Genomic DNA, 13,507 nt, shown 5'->3' on the forward strand with positions numbered 1-13,507 from the left:
ATAGCTTAAGCTGTGTGGTGTAATGGAGTATAACTAAGAAAAAGTCATCGCTTTTTCCCTTGAGCAGAACAGCAGCAGGAGGAGAGGGTGCCTCAAAGGCACATTTTGCAGCATTAAAACAGAAATTACTGATTGATAACAGAGGAAACTTAATACCCTTATTCTGACTTGCTATCTTTGTAGTAAAGCCAAGCTCTTAGAAACAGTTAATTATCACTTCAATACAAATATTTAGATGACAACTGTAAGCCTTCATCATTTCTGCACATATGTTAGAGAACTCTTTTGTTGTTTCAGTTTGTGTGAAGGAGGAAGTTAAGATGAACAAGTAAGAACAGATCTGACATCCCTAAAGTTACTGTCAGCAAAAGCAGTGGAAAGACAAGACAGGTTCTTTGGTCTCAGCTGCCCCCCGAGTTGAATTGAACATGGTGTGAATTATTGGTGAATTGTTGTGCCTCAGTCAGTGCTTCTCTCACGTGCCTCAGAGCATGTGTGGGCAGGCAGTAGCTAAGACTGAAGAGAAGGGGAAAAACCTTTTTTCCCCTACCTAATAATAAAATCTGGTTTTTAATCAAGGTTTGAGATGAGCTTAGGCTCTGGTACTCTGGTTAGCAGTTTTTCTGCAGTGTCCAAAGTGGTGGATTGATGGGAATTTCCCATTCCTGGTACTGAGGTCCTGCAGCCACGCTGGCCAGCACATTGCTGCAGCCTCTTGGATCAGCTGGCTGAGGTGAGCCAAACATTGCCAGCACCCCCGAGGCACTCTATTGATCCTGGAATCAGGCTTCATCTTCCCCACCTCTCAGGTAGCTTTTTAGCTGCTGCTTGTTGGTGCTTGCCGTGTGCTGCTGATGCTGTTGGCTTCAGCTGGGAACAGCTGGCGAGGATTACCTTCCTCTCGGCTGTCATGCTGGCTTTACAACTGATTTTTGGCAGGGTGAAGGATTGAGCTACATTCTGCAGCTAGGGAAGATGCTGACATGGCTAATTCCCATCCTTTTGTGGCTTTGCAAACTCACTGCCAAATGGCTGCAGTTCTGAAGAGCTGTAGTGTACACAGAGGAAATGGTTCTCTTCGAGCCTACGGGTTGCTGGGGATTTAAAAGAAGTTTTCCAGGGATTGTGGACTTCTGTTGGGCAGTGTTTGAGTACAGTTTCTGTTTTGAACTTATGGTTTATTGTATGCATTTTCATGAGATGTGTTGGGAACAGATGTTCCTTTGGGAAAAATAACCCTGTCCCTTGACAGTAATTTTTTTTTTCTTTTGTTTATGTGCCTGGAATTAAAGGCCTATTTTGCCTTACCAAAAGTGCTGTTTGGCAGGGTTCTTGCACTGTGTCCTTTATTAGCAGTGAACTAATAATATACTGTAAACAATTTCAGGCAAGCTGAAGAGCAGGACAATGCCATCCACATGTGCTGTAGAATGAAAAATTCTGAAGCAGGAATTGGGGGACTTCCTATGGAAGTGACTGTGCGTTCTCAATATGCCTCATGTATTCTCCACACGGATTGAGAGGTGATGTTTATTCACACTCAGTTGCTGATTTATTCATAATATTTTCAGTTATTTATCCTTGGCTGCATACACACTGTATTTTTTGGGGTTTTTTTTGCAAAGCAGAAAAACAATATTCTGAGATTTACAATATGTGTTTTTAACTGTTAACTCTATTTAACTCTGTTCCTTTGTTTCCTTTCTCCAAATTTATTTTGTATAAATAAATGCAAGAGAAGGTCTTGACAGGGCTGTTTACTTTGACAACAATTTCAACAGTATATAACAGATGTATTTGTGACAGTAAAATTGAAATATATAGTTGTGAGTAATCACAATGGAGATCAAGGTCCTGCTTATCCTCTGGGGAAGCCCATAACCCACCATGCATCTGAGAGTCCAGCCAGAATATCTGGGAATTTGAATATGAAATGCTGCAATGCACCATGTGCATGGATTATTTATGGAATGGTTCACAAGTAGTATTTAATGATGCCTCTCAAAAAAATCATTCAACCTGCCTGAAAAGGAAAAAAAAAGTGCAGGTTTTGCTTTGACTATGAGTTAATTTTTGACTGTATGACCTCATAGCAAAAACAGTGCAGAAGGTGTCTGTACATTAATGCATGAAAACTAAATGCTTGTGAGGAAACCTCTAAGTGCATACCTGTTTTATTGGAAACTTCTAATAATGTGCAAGTGTGCTTGGTGTCATGGGATAAAAAGAAATAAGCAATAGGTGAGATCTGTCATGGTCTGCTGTAGCTGGTCTTGATCCAAGCTCTCAGTTGACCATTCCCCAGCATCATGCCAGGAAAAAGAGCTGTAGCTCATTTATTTTAGTGTTTGGTAAAACTTAACCTAAATTAGCCTAATGGGAGGATAGTCTGCTCTGAGAAGTGGTTTTTATATTTGATGTCCTGTAAAATGAAGTTTGTCCTCTTATTCCTCAGCCGACTCAGATTCTCTGGTTTGGAAAATGAAGCTGTTGCCCTGTTCCAATCAAATGTGTAACTTTAGCCCTGTCAAGGAACTGTGGGAATGAGGTGACAGCAATCTGGAGACTTTTCCCTACATTATCATTTACCTACTAGACTCATAGTCTCTATCAAACACTTAAATGCACTTGATTTGACTCAGAATCAAAATCAGACGTTAAAATTAGACAAACAGCCAGACAGGAATTGTGAAGCTAGTAGTGAATTCAGTGCACTGCAAGTGAGAGCCAGGGGGCTGTTGAAGCCCAGGGTAATGTCCAGAGCAGGATATTGGCTCCATGAGTTCATCTGAACGTGGCTGGTGTGAGTGATTAATGCCTGGGGCTGCTGGCTGATGCTGCAGTGAGGGCAGAGGAAGGAAGGAAGAGAGGAGGGAGAGGGAATGTGGATGGAACAGCGAACCACAAAAACATCCCTTTGATCTCTGGGGGTAAGAAAAAAACACTTAACAGTGAAAGGATGGGAGTGGGGGAAACTGTAAAGCTGAACTATTTGAGGCTAAATTGTAGGCCCCCAAAGCCACAAGCAGAGTAGTTATGATTGCATAATACCTTAACCCCAGCTCAGAAGCATTGAACAAGCATAGAACACCTCACTACATAGATTGTCTGAAAACTTCCAAACCACACCTAAGCATAATGTTTCACCACCTTCCTCCTATTTCATTAGTTACCCAGTGTGGCTGATTTAGAGAAATTGCAAGAAAACACAGTTGCACAACTGGAGTTGATTGGGTGTTTTCATAATCTTGGATATCCAAACTTGCACCATCATGGTGTATCATAACCTGCATTTTTCTGAAAAAACGCAATTTCTTTGGTCATTTGGAACAGTTTTCCAGAAAAGGACCCTTGCTCATCTCTTTAGATTCTTTGTGGTTGCAGAGTGTGTGAGCTGTGCTCAGTTTAACAGCACATATGGTGTCTGACATAATTCCAAGGCTGTGCCACCATGTGGTATTTAGAAAAGGAATTAGGGATGACCATATTGTTTGTTGCCAAAGAAATAAGGTCTGAAGTCCTTCCTGAAAGGTAGGTAAAGGCACTGCTTGAAAGCTCTAGACCACGAGACAGAGACAGAATGGATCTGAGAATGAAGACTGGCAGGTCTTTGCAGAACATGTCTCACGGAGACATCAAAAAGTCCAGGAAATTTCCATGTGAACTTCATGATTCTTCATGTTCTCCTCACTTTCCTATCTCTCTCACTTCACTGGCTCTGAAATGTTTGTCTCTGGCAGCCACTGGAAAGAAAACAAAAATTATTTTGATCACTGGGCCTCAGTCTGAGATTGGGGCTCAGGCTGAAGTCCAGTGGGCTGGACATCAGCCCTGGGGCTGCTCTGTAACAGCTGATATAGAACTTCTTCTTGACCACTCCCAAAGAGGTGAAAAAAATGCCATAAAATCATAATGTTTTGGAGTGCAGCTGTTTGGTCTTGTTAATGAGATGGGATTTTTTCAGCTGCAGGATGATGCCATAGATGTTTGTGGAGGGTCAATATTGGTGGTGATGGAAATTGCAAACCTTTGTGTCTTATCCTGCTTAGGGAAGTCCCCTGTGTGACTGGCAGTGCCAGATTCTCTGGCCTTTGAAATTATTAGAACATACATGTATTTCTAAAAAGAGAAAAAACAGCAATCACTCTAGATTTTCAGTTAGGTTTTTTATTCACTCAAGAAAATTCTAATTTTAAAAATGTTATAAGCAGAATCCATATAAAAGCTTTTGTTCTTCCTTCCATGGTTTTCTGTGTGTTGTGTTGCTCCAAAGAGATAAGGGAGATGACCCTTTGCAGCAGCACAAGCCATCAAATCCCTCACAGCCACAGCCAAAATGTTCCCCTGCAGCATTTCAGCACAACACAGGGCATCTTATTGCCATTAAACTATGGGGTTTGTTCATTGGTCCTGTCGAAATGTCCCTCCTTCTTCCTGGAAAATTAGGTGGTTTAAGTCCAAATGGGAGTTTGTGTGTCCTGCAGGCAGCACCTTCACATTTCCTCAGATGGATTTCTCTGAGGTTTCTTCAGGCACAGGGTGTTGCTGACATTCACAGCTCCCTCCTCTGAAGGGGTGGACAGCTGGGGCTGGATTTTTTTTTAAGGCTAGAAAGCAATCACTGGAGTTGGAATCACTGTTAGAACAGCTTTGGTTCCTGCACCCCCAAAGTGCAGAAGGATGGGTTGTTCCAGTGTAAGGCCTTGACTAAAAGGGTGCTGAAGCTCACCCCAAGCCAGCTCATTGCACCTATCCCAGTTCTGGGCTGCTGTTTTCCTCTCCCCATCCTGACCCTGCCTGGGGGAGGTGTGAGACTGCACTTTGTCCCCTGACACAGCAGCCCTGCTGTAAACTTTCAGACCTTTCCTTATCTCAAAGGACAATGCCAGCTTCCTTTGAACCAAGACATTTCTTGCAGCAACAAACTCATCGCTTTAGGAAAACTAAGCATCTCCCAATCTCCTTTTTATTTCCCTCTTTGTTAGGATTTTTTCTTGGCATTGTGCCAAGGTTTCTCTTTTTACAACCAAGATAAAGTTGTTACTTAGTGAAGGAGTGTAGGGGGATGCCCCCAATGAGAGAGGGACAAACTAGCCTTTGTCCCCCAAAAAAGGAAGAAAGCCCAGAAGTTTCTCCCAACGATCAGGTGAAAAGCCACCTTATAGGACCCCAGAGACTTCACTAAAACCTTGGGGTCACCTAATTGGATGAGAGCCAAAAGATCCCGCCTGGGCCATCAGGTAGAAAAAGAGAAGACAAAAAAACTGCGAGGCTTTTGTGAAGGTGTTTTACCAGGAGCAGACCTCTGTACCTAGATCGGATTTTCTGTTTATTGTTTTTCCTTTTATTAAACAGTTTGGTTTCCAACACTGCAGCAGAAGCCATCCTGCTCATTATTTGCCTCCAAAAGTAATAGCTGAGCTATCCTTTGTGTGTATTAAGTTTTCTTTTAAAGGCTCATAAAACCCTGGCCCGACGAAACAAAACTTAATAACTTAGATTTTTTTCTTTTTTTTTTGGCATAGAAGTGGATGTGCATAAGTGTGATTTGCTATTCCAGTTTCAGCAAGTCTGAATGGAAACCTTTTGGGTTCTGCTGGGGCCCTTTCCTGACTGTGCAAATGCATAAGAGAGGAAATAATGAAAAAAACCAAATTTTTAAATGAAAAAAAATTTATATATATGCAAAGGAATTTATTAAAAATGTCATTCAACTCTGTAGCTAATAGTTTCTCCTCTATGGCTTTTTCAAAAAATTGCTTATTAGAAAAACAACTACCACACTGAGGAGAAGAATTAGGGCTATTTCAAGCATATTATTTCACAGTTTCTTGCCAGTGGGAGACTCAACGAGGGGGATGGGGGCTTACAGTGGCTAGACAGACCATTAAATTGGTATTAAACACTTTTCCATATGAAGGAAGTCACCTTCTGCCAAAAATCCAGGAGCAGAGGGATTGGTTTCAATGCAAGTTGTGCTGGGATGGGGCTAGATAAACTTTGAAAAATTACAAGGTCACTGGGGTCAGGGTGCAGGCTTCAGAGCCTGTCTGGCTGGCTTCCTTGTAGACTCTTGGAGAGCTGGCACACCAAAGCAGCATGACGTCCTGCATAAACATTTGATCCTCCTGACCAGTTTTTTCCATGGTATTAACTTTCTTAGCAGGAAAAAAAAAGTATATAAAAATGACCAAAGCTGTTTTATATCAATTTTCACCATGCAGAGGCACAGAAAGATTTCTGTGTTGTGTCCAAAGCAAAAGGGAGGGCAAAGGCAGAAAGAGCAGCTTGCCAAACTACTTACATAGATTTACAAACTGCTCTAGTTCCTAAAATAGCAGCTTAGCACAACAGATGATGCCTCTGCAACTATAATAAAATACACTGTTATTGATTTTTCAGCTGGTTAATCAAGTGGAAAAGATGAATAATATAAACCATGCAAATCTAGGAAGATGAAAAAGAATGTTAAATGATTCTTTTAGATACCCAAATTAAATAAATGCTAGAGGGTTGGCTAAATCTCCAAAGCAAAGAGAACCTGGATGGAGCAAGAGAGACAGGACCATGGCTGAAGGGAGTTGGCACTGTGTGAGGAAGGGCACAGGTACATTTTCATGTTGTTTGGTGTGTCCTTGGCTTTGGGGACACAAGTCAGTCCCATGGCAGCTGGCTCAGTTCCAGGGCTGAGCTTTGTGGTGTCCTCTGGCCCCTGGAGACCTCGATGTGCAGTGCAGTTGTACTGGGTTTGGACACAGACAGCTGTGGGCAGCAGTGTCCTGGATAAACTGAGCATGGAGGATGAAACCTTGGCTGGACAGATGCATTTCACTTTCCTGGAAGGCAGAGCCAAGAAGAATTAAAGATTGGCCTATTCCTTCTGTTGTTGAGAACATCTCTTCTCCTGGCTTGGCTTTCGTGCACATTGTGCTTCAACTTCAAAATACTGATCTCAGCTCAGTAAAAGCAAACAAGCAAAAAATCTTCACTGTTGTAAACTTTATTTTCTGTGCTGGAGTATTTTTGGTAATGCTTTACCCCAGGATCTAGATTCTGGAATGAACTAAGGAAGATCCTCATCAGAGCAATGAGAAAGTGCATTGGGCAGCTCAGGAAAGCTCAGAGCACTCTGCATGGGAATCCTCCAGCACAGAGCTTTGTGCTTGGAAGCAGCTCTGCTAATTTCCTGAGGAATTTGTGTGCCATATCTGCACTAGCTGATGGTATTGTAGTAGCAAAGCTTAACTCTGAGGGAATTTGGAGCCATTAAATAGTGAAGCAGCTCAGGGGTCTGTATTGTCTATACAGGATCATGAAAGTTTGTGAAATCTGCTGGTTTGTGGTATTTGAAAGAGAGACAATAATTGCTTTCTGTTTTAAAGCTGAAGTTATTTTTTTCCTGAATACATCGCTATTTACAGAGCAATTTTGCTGTTCAACCTCTTCTGGATGCCCTCAAGGCCTGGATGCTGCCATCCTACACCTGCAATGTGACCAAAACCAGTTCTCCTCCTGGAGCTGTGGAGAGTCTGGCCATAGCCTGTATAGGTACCCACAGGTAATGCATTGCTGGCTATGGATTCTTGTGATCAAAGTGCATTTTGGAGGTGGTAGCTCACATTTGGAGACATGCAGTCCTGCCATAAGGCTGGCAGAAAATTCGCCATGTATTGCGTGAATATTCTGGGTTTTATTATTTTATTTATTATTGGGTTTTACTCCATGAAACTTCCACATCTGGTGATCAGACAAAAGAGGGATATTTCAGGTGATATTCCCTTCCGTGATATGACCCCTGGTGAGAAAGTAATAAAGGAAGAGACTTTAATGACACAGAAGACCAATGAAGGCTGCACATAAGAAGGGAAAGCAGGATCAAGTGACATGACAAAGCCAAGCAGAGAAGATGTAATATGTTTCACTAAAAGCTGAAAATAACTCGGAGAGATGATAAAATCTCCAGTATGGGGGTAGAAGGGAGTAAAGCTTAAGGAAAAGAAGAGTGGAAACCACAGACATGATCATAGCCCATTTTTATTTTAACCACTTGCAGGAAGGTGATAAGTCACCTCTTCCAATGCTCTTTGATTCATTAGCAAGGTGAGTTTCCTGCTATGGAAATTAGACACAGCAGAACTGCCAGAGAGGGAGGAAGAGTGTGCACAGACATCTCTGTAAGCTCTGCAAGAAGCAGGAGGAGGAAGAAACCCATTTGGATGGGGAGAGGAACGTGCCAGAAACACAGAAGGCAGAGAGCAAGAGTTATGTTGCCCCTCAGGAGGTGAACAATAAAAAAATTAATGTTATGATTTCAGATATGGAATAGACACAGGCAAATGAAACAATCTGAATTTAACTCATTTTTGTAGATATTTGAGTGCAGAAAACTTCACTCTTGAAACTCTATGACTCTGCTAGGTCAGTGGAAGGTCAGCTGTGCAATAAGTTACAGGGCTCTGTTAATTTGTTCCACATTGGGCCTGAAGTCTATAATTAGGTGAAACAGGACTTTATGGAAACTTCTTTACTGAAGTAAAAGATCAGATTTTCAGGTCCTGTGATTTACATGTCCTTTCTGGACCTGAGTAGCAGTCCTCCAAGAGAGATTGAAAACCTTCTGCTAAAAATATGTTAATAAATAAATACATGTATAAATACATACATTTTAATATGGTTTTGTTTTTAACACAGGTTTTTGGGTTTTTTGGTTGACTGTTTGGTTTTTTGGTGGTTTTTTTTTTTTTTTTTTTTTTTTTATTAATACCTTCTTTCTTGATAATATCCTCAGAAATTGTAACTGACTTCACTGTCAATGGTTTTTCCCAGCAAAGGTTAAAACTTTCCTGACAAAAATGCAGCCCAGTAGATGAATACTTATATTTGCTTGTGTGTTGTTTGGTCCTCTGGGGAAAAGGACAGGTCACTGAGAGGTACAGACCTTCTTCCTTAGCTGAAGTGCTTGAGGCTTTGAACTGAAGTATTTTCATATGTGGATGTGTGGGTATTGTTACAAATAGATCCTGTATTGAGCATTAGCAGTGCAACAGGATAAAACTGGAAAATAGTCTTGAATAATTGCACTGCTCTAAATAAGATTTAATGTTCTCCATGTTCACTCTTCTGCCTTGTCAGACTTCCTTTCTAACTCTAGAAATTCATAAATCTGAGGTGTTGTTCACAGAAAATCAACAGAAGACCAGCTTGTAAATATTTTTTCCAGGTTTAACTGGGGTTCAAACTGAGACCATGTGTTTAAATTCCTCCATTTCCATGAAGCTGCTTTCCATTCTGAGCTTAGCAGATCAGGCCAGTTGTTATTAGCCCAGCATTATTCATCCTCATTCTTTTGGATAAAACATTCATTGTCATCATGTTAATATTTGTTATGTGGGTTCATTTTATGTGGTGGTTTTTGTTTTTTTTTTTTTTTTCCAATTTCCTCTACTGTTTCAATAACTCCTCTATTTCTTGCAAGACTTGATTTGAAACTATTTAAGTTTATTATTTCAACTTCCAAAGATGATTATTTGGCATTGAGTAAACAACCTTAGCTGGGCACTTGCTGACATTCCTCCATAATAACTCTCTGCCCCTATTTTATCACTTATAGAATTGCTTTCTAATCCTTTTTATGGGTCTTTTAAAAAATAGCTTTCTTATATAATAGATAGTAACATTTGTTATAAAATGAAAGTAAAACCAATTAAATCTGCCTTATTGTATTTACAAAAGATTGATGTGTGTAAAGTCTAACAGCTTATTTGGGGATTTTAATTTAAAAGTGCCCTGCAATAACATTCTCTTGTGTTCTGGGAACCAGCAGTAATGGAGAAGCCACTGCCTGCAGAGATGCTGAACTAAATTAAAGTATTGTGTGCTGGTATTCGAGCATCTGCCTCATACGTTAATCTCTGGAAAATACTTGAAAATACCCTAAAGTAGCAGCCATTTCTTTGTTTAAGTTTGAAAGCTTTTTGTATCTATTCTCATTAATGCTGTAGTGCAGAAGATTTGCTGTTCAGTAAATGAATTGAACAGAAGCTTCTGCAAACCAAGAACAGATTGCAGTTTCCCCATTTCAGTCTCCATTTTACTTTTGTTGTGTGTAAAGGATTTAAATTTTAGCTCCAGGGACCTGGGTTTTACTGTATTTTCTTCAACATATGTGCTCCCTGTTATATAGAAGCAAAATTGTTGGGCTCACATGAATACTGCAAAAATTTGAATATTATTCTGTCTGAATGACTGAGGATTTTTTTTACCCCACCTTATTTTTTCTCTTGAGTTATATTGACACATATGAGACTCTAAGTGTATGGTTTCTCTGGAAGCTGGCTTCCAAAACTGCTTCATCTTGGTTGTAAAGACTTTCTTTTTCTTTATAACATTTTCATTCATCCAGCTCTGGATCAGAAACAATACCATGTGATTTACAATCGAGTATGACATAAATAGTTGAAGCTGTAAGAGCAGCATGTAGTAAACAAACAGACTGTAGGCAGTAATATATTTGAATACAGGATTTTTATGCATGAATAATCCATGAGTTTATAAAAATCAGTCTGTTTATAGATAATTTAGGAAGAGAAGAATGCTTTTATTCATGAAATGACTTATCTTCTCCAGCTTAACAAACAGTTCTATGAAATGCAAGAAAAGAAGAATTGTGACATACATATTTGCCAAACTTAGCTGTAGTTATTTTAGAAAATATGAGTGTACATCCATAAGGGCAAGGCCTGCAAATGGAGATTGAATCTCTGAGCACACTCCTTTAGATGCTGATTTCTGCACTGGTATCTAACCTGCAGGTGAGCATCCTTGAACATCCTCAAACATCCTCCTGCAGCTCAGCTGAGTGAAAATATTATTGTTTCCTGCTACTCCTTTCCCCAGCCTGGACATTAAACCCTTTTTGTAGCTGCTGGAGGAGCTCCATTTTTGACAAAGCAAATGGATTGGCAAAATCATGTTATTTGTTTAGGAGGGGATGACTGTGAGCAGCTCCTAGAAGATCTGACAGGATGGTTACAACTCGGGTAAGGGAATGATGTCTGTCCATCCCTGGTTCTGCCTCTGGCCTGGTAATTTAAGTGTTGCCATGCCAAGTAAATCATCAACAAGAGGAGAAATAGCAGGATGTGCATCCTGGCACAGACTGCAGCCCTGCTTGGAGCTGCCCTTGGAGTGCCTGGGCAATCAGGGCACAGTGTAGGAAGGCCAACATCTGCTTGTCAGGCTAGCCTGAAAGAATGCAGGTGCTTCAGAAATAATGACTATGGCATTTCTGAGCCTCTCACTTCATTGTTTTTCTTCAGCCAAAGGTGTCTGTTGAATCTGAACTAAATAATACATATAGTTTATCACTGTTTTGAACATCATTTTTATACCTAAGAAACTCCTTGTCCAAAGAGAGTCCATCAACTGCCTTCTCATCTGACCTCTTCTCTGCTTCTGATGTAAGTCTCTTTAATGGCTTATCATAAGATCTTTATGCCTTTCACCTTAGTTCTCATGTGTTTAGAAACAGTACTTGCAAAGAAGGAGGCTCTATTAGGGTAAATTAATATCTTAGAGTGCTTGGAATTAGAAAGTGGAAATAGTAAAAGCTAGTTTTAAAATGCTTACAAAGAAAACAATTTGAAACAGGAAATCAGAAAATGTGTAGAGAAAATGATGAAGGGATTAGGAGAGTGTGGTGGTATTTCAAACTGAGGTTCCTTACATGTATTTAATTAAGAGCCAATAAAGTAGGATTTAAATATACATAAACTAGACACAGTAGAAACTTGTTAATTTGCACTCTAATAATTTGCAGATTTTATAATTTGTGAAAAGAAAAAAAAAAATTAAAAGCTTCCTTCTGCCTTGCAGCAATGGTTTAAACCAGAAGCAATAGTGAATAAGCCTATTATTAACACTTTGTTTCTTTGGCAAGTATACTGGAAAGCAGTGCCTACACTTGTGATTGTGTTGTAAGGGATTAACCACTGGATCATGGTAATTAATACACCATAAAATGCACTTTATTCCTACTCTTTCAGACAGCAGCCAGTGTAACTCTCTAAGATTTTCATTGATTTGGAGCTGGCCATAAATAAGCACAAGTCAGAAATGCAATGATTTGCAATAACTCTCAGGCATTAAAATCATAAATCAACACCACCAGCACGGAAGCTTTTGAGCATGTGCCTGGAAATTCCAAATTATTGCTGGAATCTTGTCCTTCAGGAGGTTTTGTCAGCCGTGGAGGGTGGCAGGAGGGTGCTGCTGCTGCAGGTCCCTGAGTCTGCAGGCTGGGTCCCAGAGCTCACAGCTCAGTGCAGGAGAAGGAAAGAGAATGGTCTGGTTTAGGCTGATGTGGATTTTTCAAAGGTGAATCCTCATAGGCCAGCTCCTGTCCATTATTTTTAATTATTAATTAATATAGTCTGATTTTATTACACTCTCTCTTGTGCAATATATCACAATGTTCAGGGATACTGGTCAGGTGTCTTTTCCTTTATACTTATTTGCATAAAGGGTAAATTGAGTTTGATGTTATTCTGTGATTAAACATATTTGACTGATTTTTCAGCCACTTTTAACCTGTTATATGTAATATTTTCCAATGAGGTTGTTCACACAGAGTCTAGGAAATATTAAACCCTAGAGAAATTCCAGACATATTTCATACATTTGATTCATTAATTTTGTAATTAGGTCAAGATGTTAAATATGGTTTTATTTATGAAATAACTTTTACTTAAGTGAATTATGAATCAATGCTCAATTTTTATTACCACTACAGCATTTTAGACTATTTTCCTTTGAATTTCAGTTGTGTGAACTGACCTTGATGTACGCTGCCCTTGATCCACACTGAATCATAAATAAATAAATAAAACAGCAGTATGACCATATCACATGAAGATATTCCACTCTACTTCAATCCTGATTCCAGTTACCTGGAAACTGTCTACCCAGTTATATGTGAAAACTTGGAGGGATGGTCCATTGAGTCAATTTTTTTTGTCTGCCAGGTAATGGCAGCACTTGGCATCTTCAGCAGGGAGTTGCCCACACAGAGCCCTGGGCAGAGCAGGACCCATTTTCATATGTTCTTCTTCTGTGGTGTATTTGGTTAACCAAATCTACTTCTCTGCAGCTTTCCTGCTGCAGCCTGAAACAAGGTGGAGGATTTGCATTGTGACTCCAATTAGGTTGAAATTAGTATGAACTTATGTTCAGTAGCTGATGTTTAATGTCTGGTAGATTAAGTGGTCCTTTGACAAACTGGCTCTGAGGATTGTTATGACAATTCTTGTGATTGAGCTGCAGTGGTACCATGTGATTAACAGAGATAGTTCTATCTTGTGCTCTACCCTGCTGCCACAGGCAACCAGCCAGATCAGCTTTTAAGGCAAAAATTGTTTAAGAACAAGCAAACAAAGCCCTCAGAAACAAAAACTCCATACAAAATAAAACACACATTCACAAAGAAAAGCTCCCCCCAGACAATTAAAAC

At 39.9% G+C, this 13,507-nt stretch overlaps 1 protein-coding gene across 1 annotated transcript in view; it reads left to right on the forward strand.

The window, feature by feature from the left end:
• Positions 1-13,507, forward strand: part of TMC3 (transmembrane channel like 3) — a 270,584-nt gene that overhangs the window by 153,073 nt on the left and 104,004 nt on the right. The window contains exons 3-4 of the mRNA XM_064389310.1: positions 1,388-1,523; positions 7,422-7,558. The gene's annotated coding sequence lies outside the window, so the exon portion shown is untranslated. The remainder of the gene's footprint in view (positions 1-1,387; positions 1,524-7,421; positions 7,559-13,507) is intronic.

Source organism: Passer domesticus, chromosome 14, assembly GCF_036417665.1.
Source record: "Passer domesticus isolate bPasDom1 chromosome 14, bPasDom1.hap1, whole genome shotgun sequence".
In the NCBI taxonomy this organism is placed as follows: Eukaryota; Metazoa; Chordata; class Aves; order Passeriformes; family Passeridae; genus Passer; species Passer domesticus.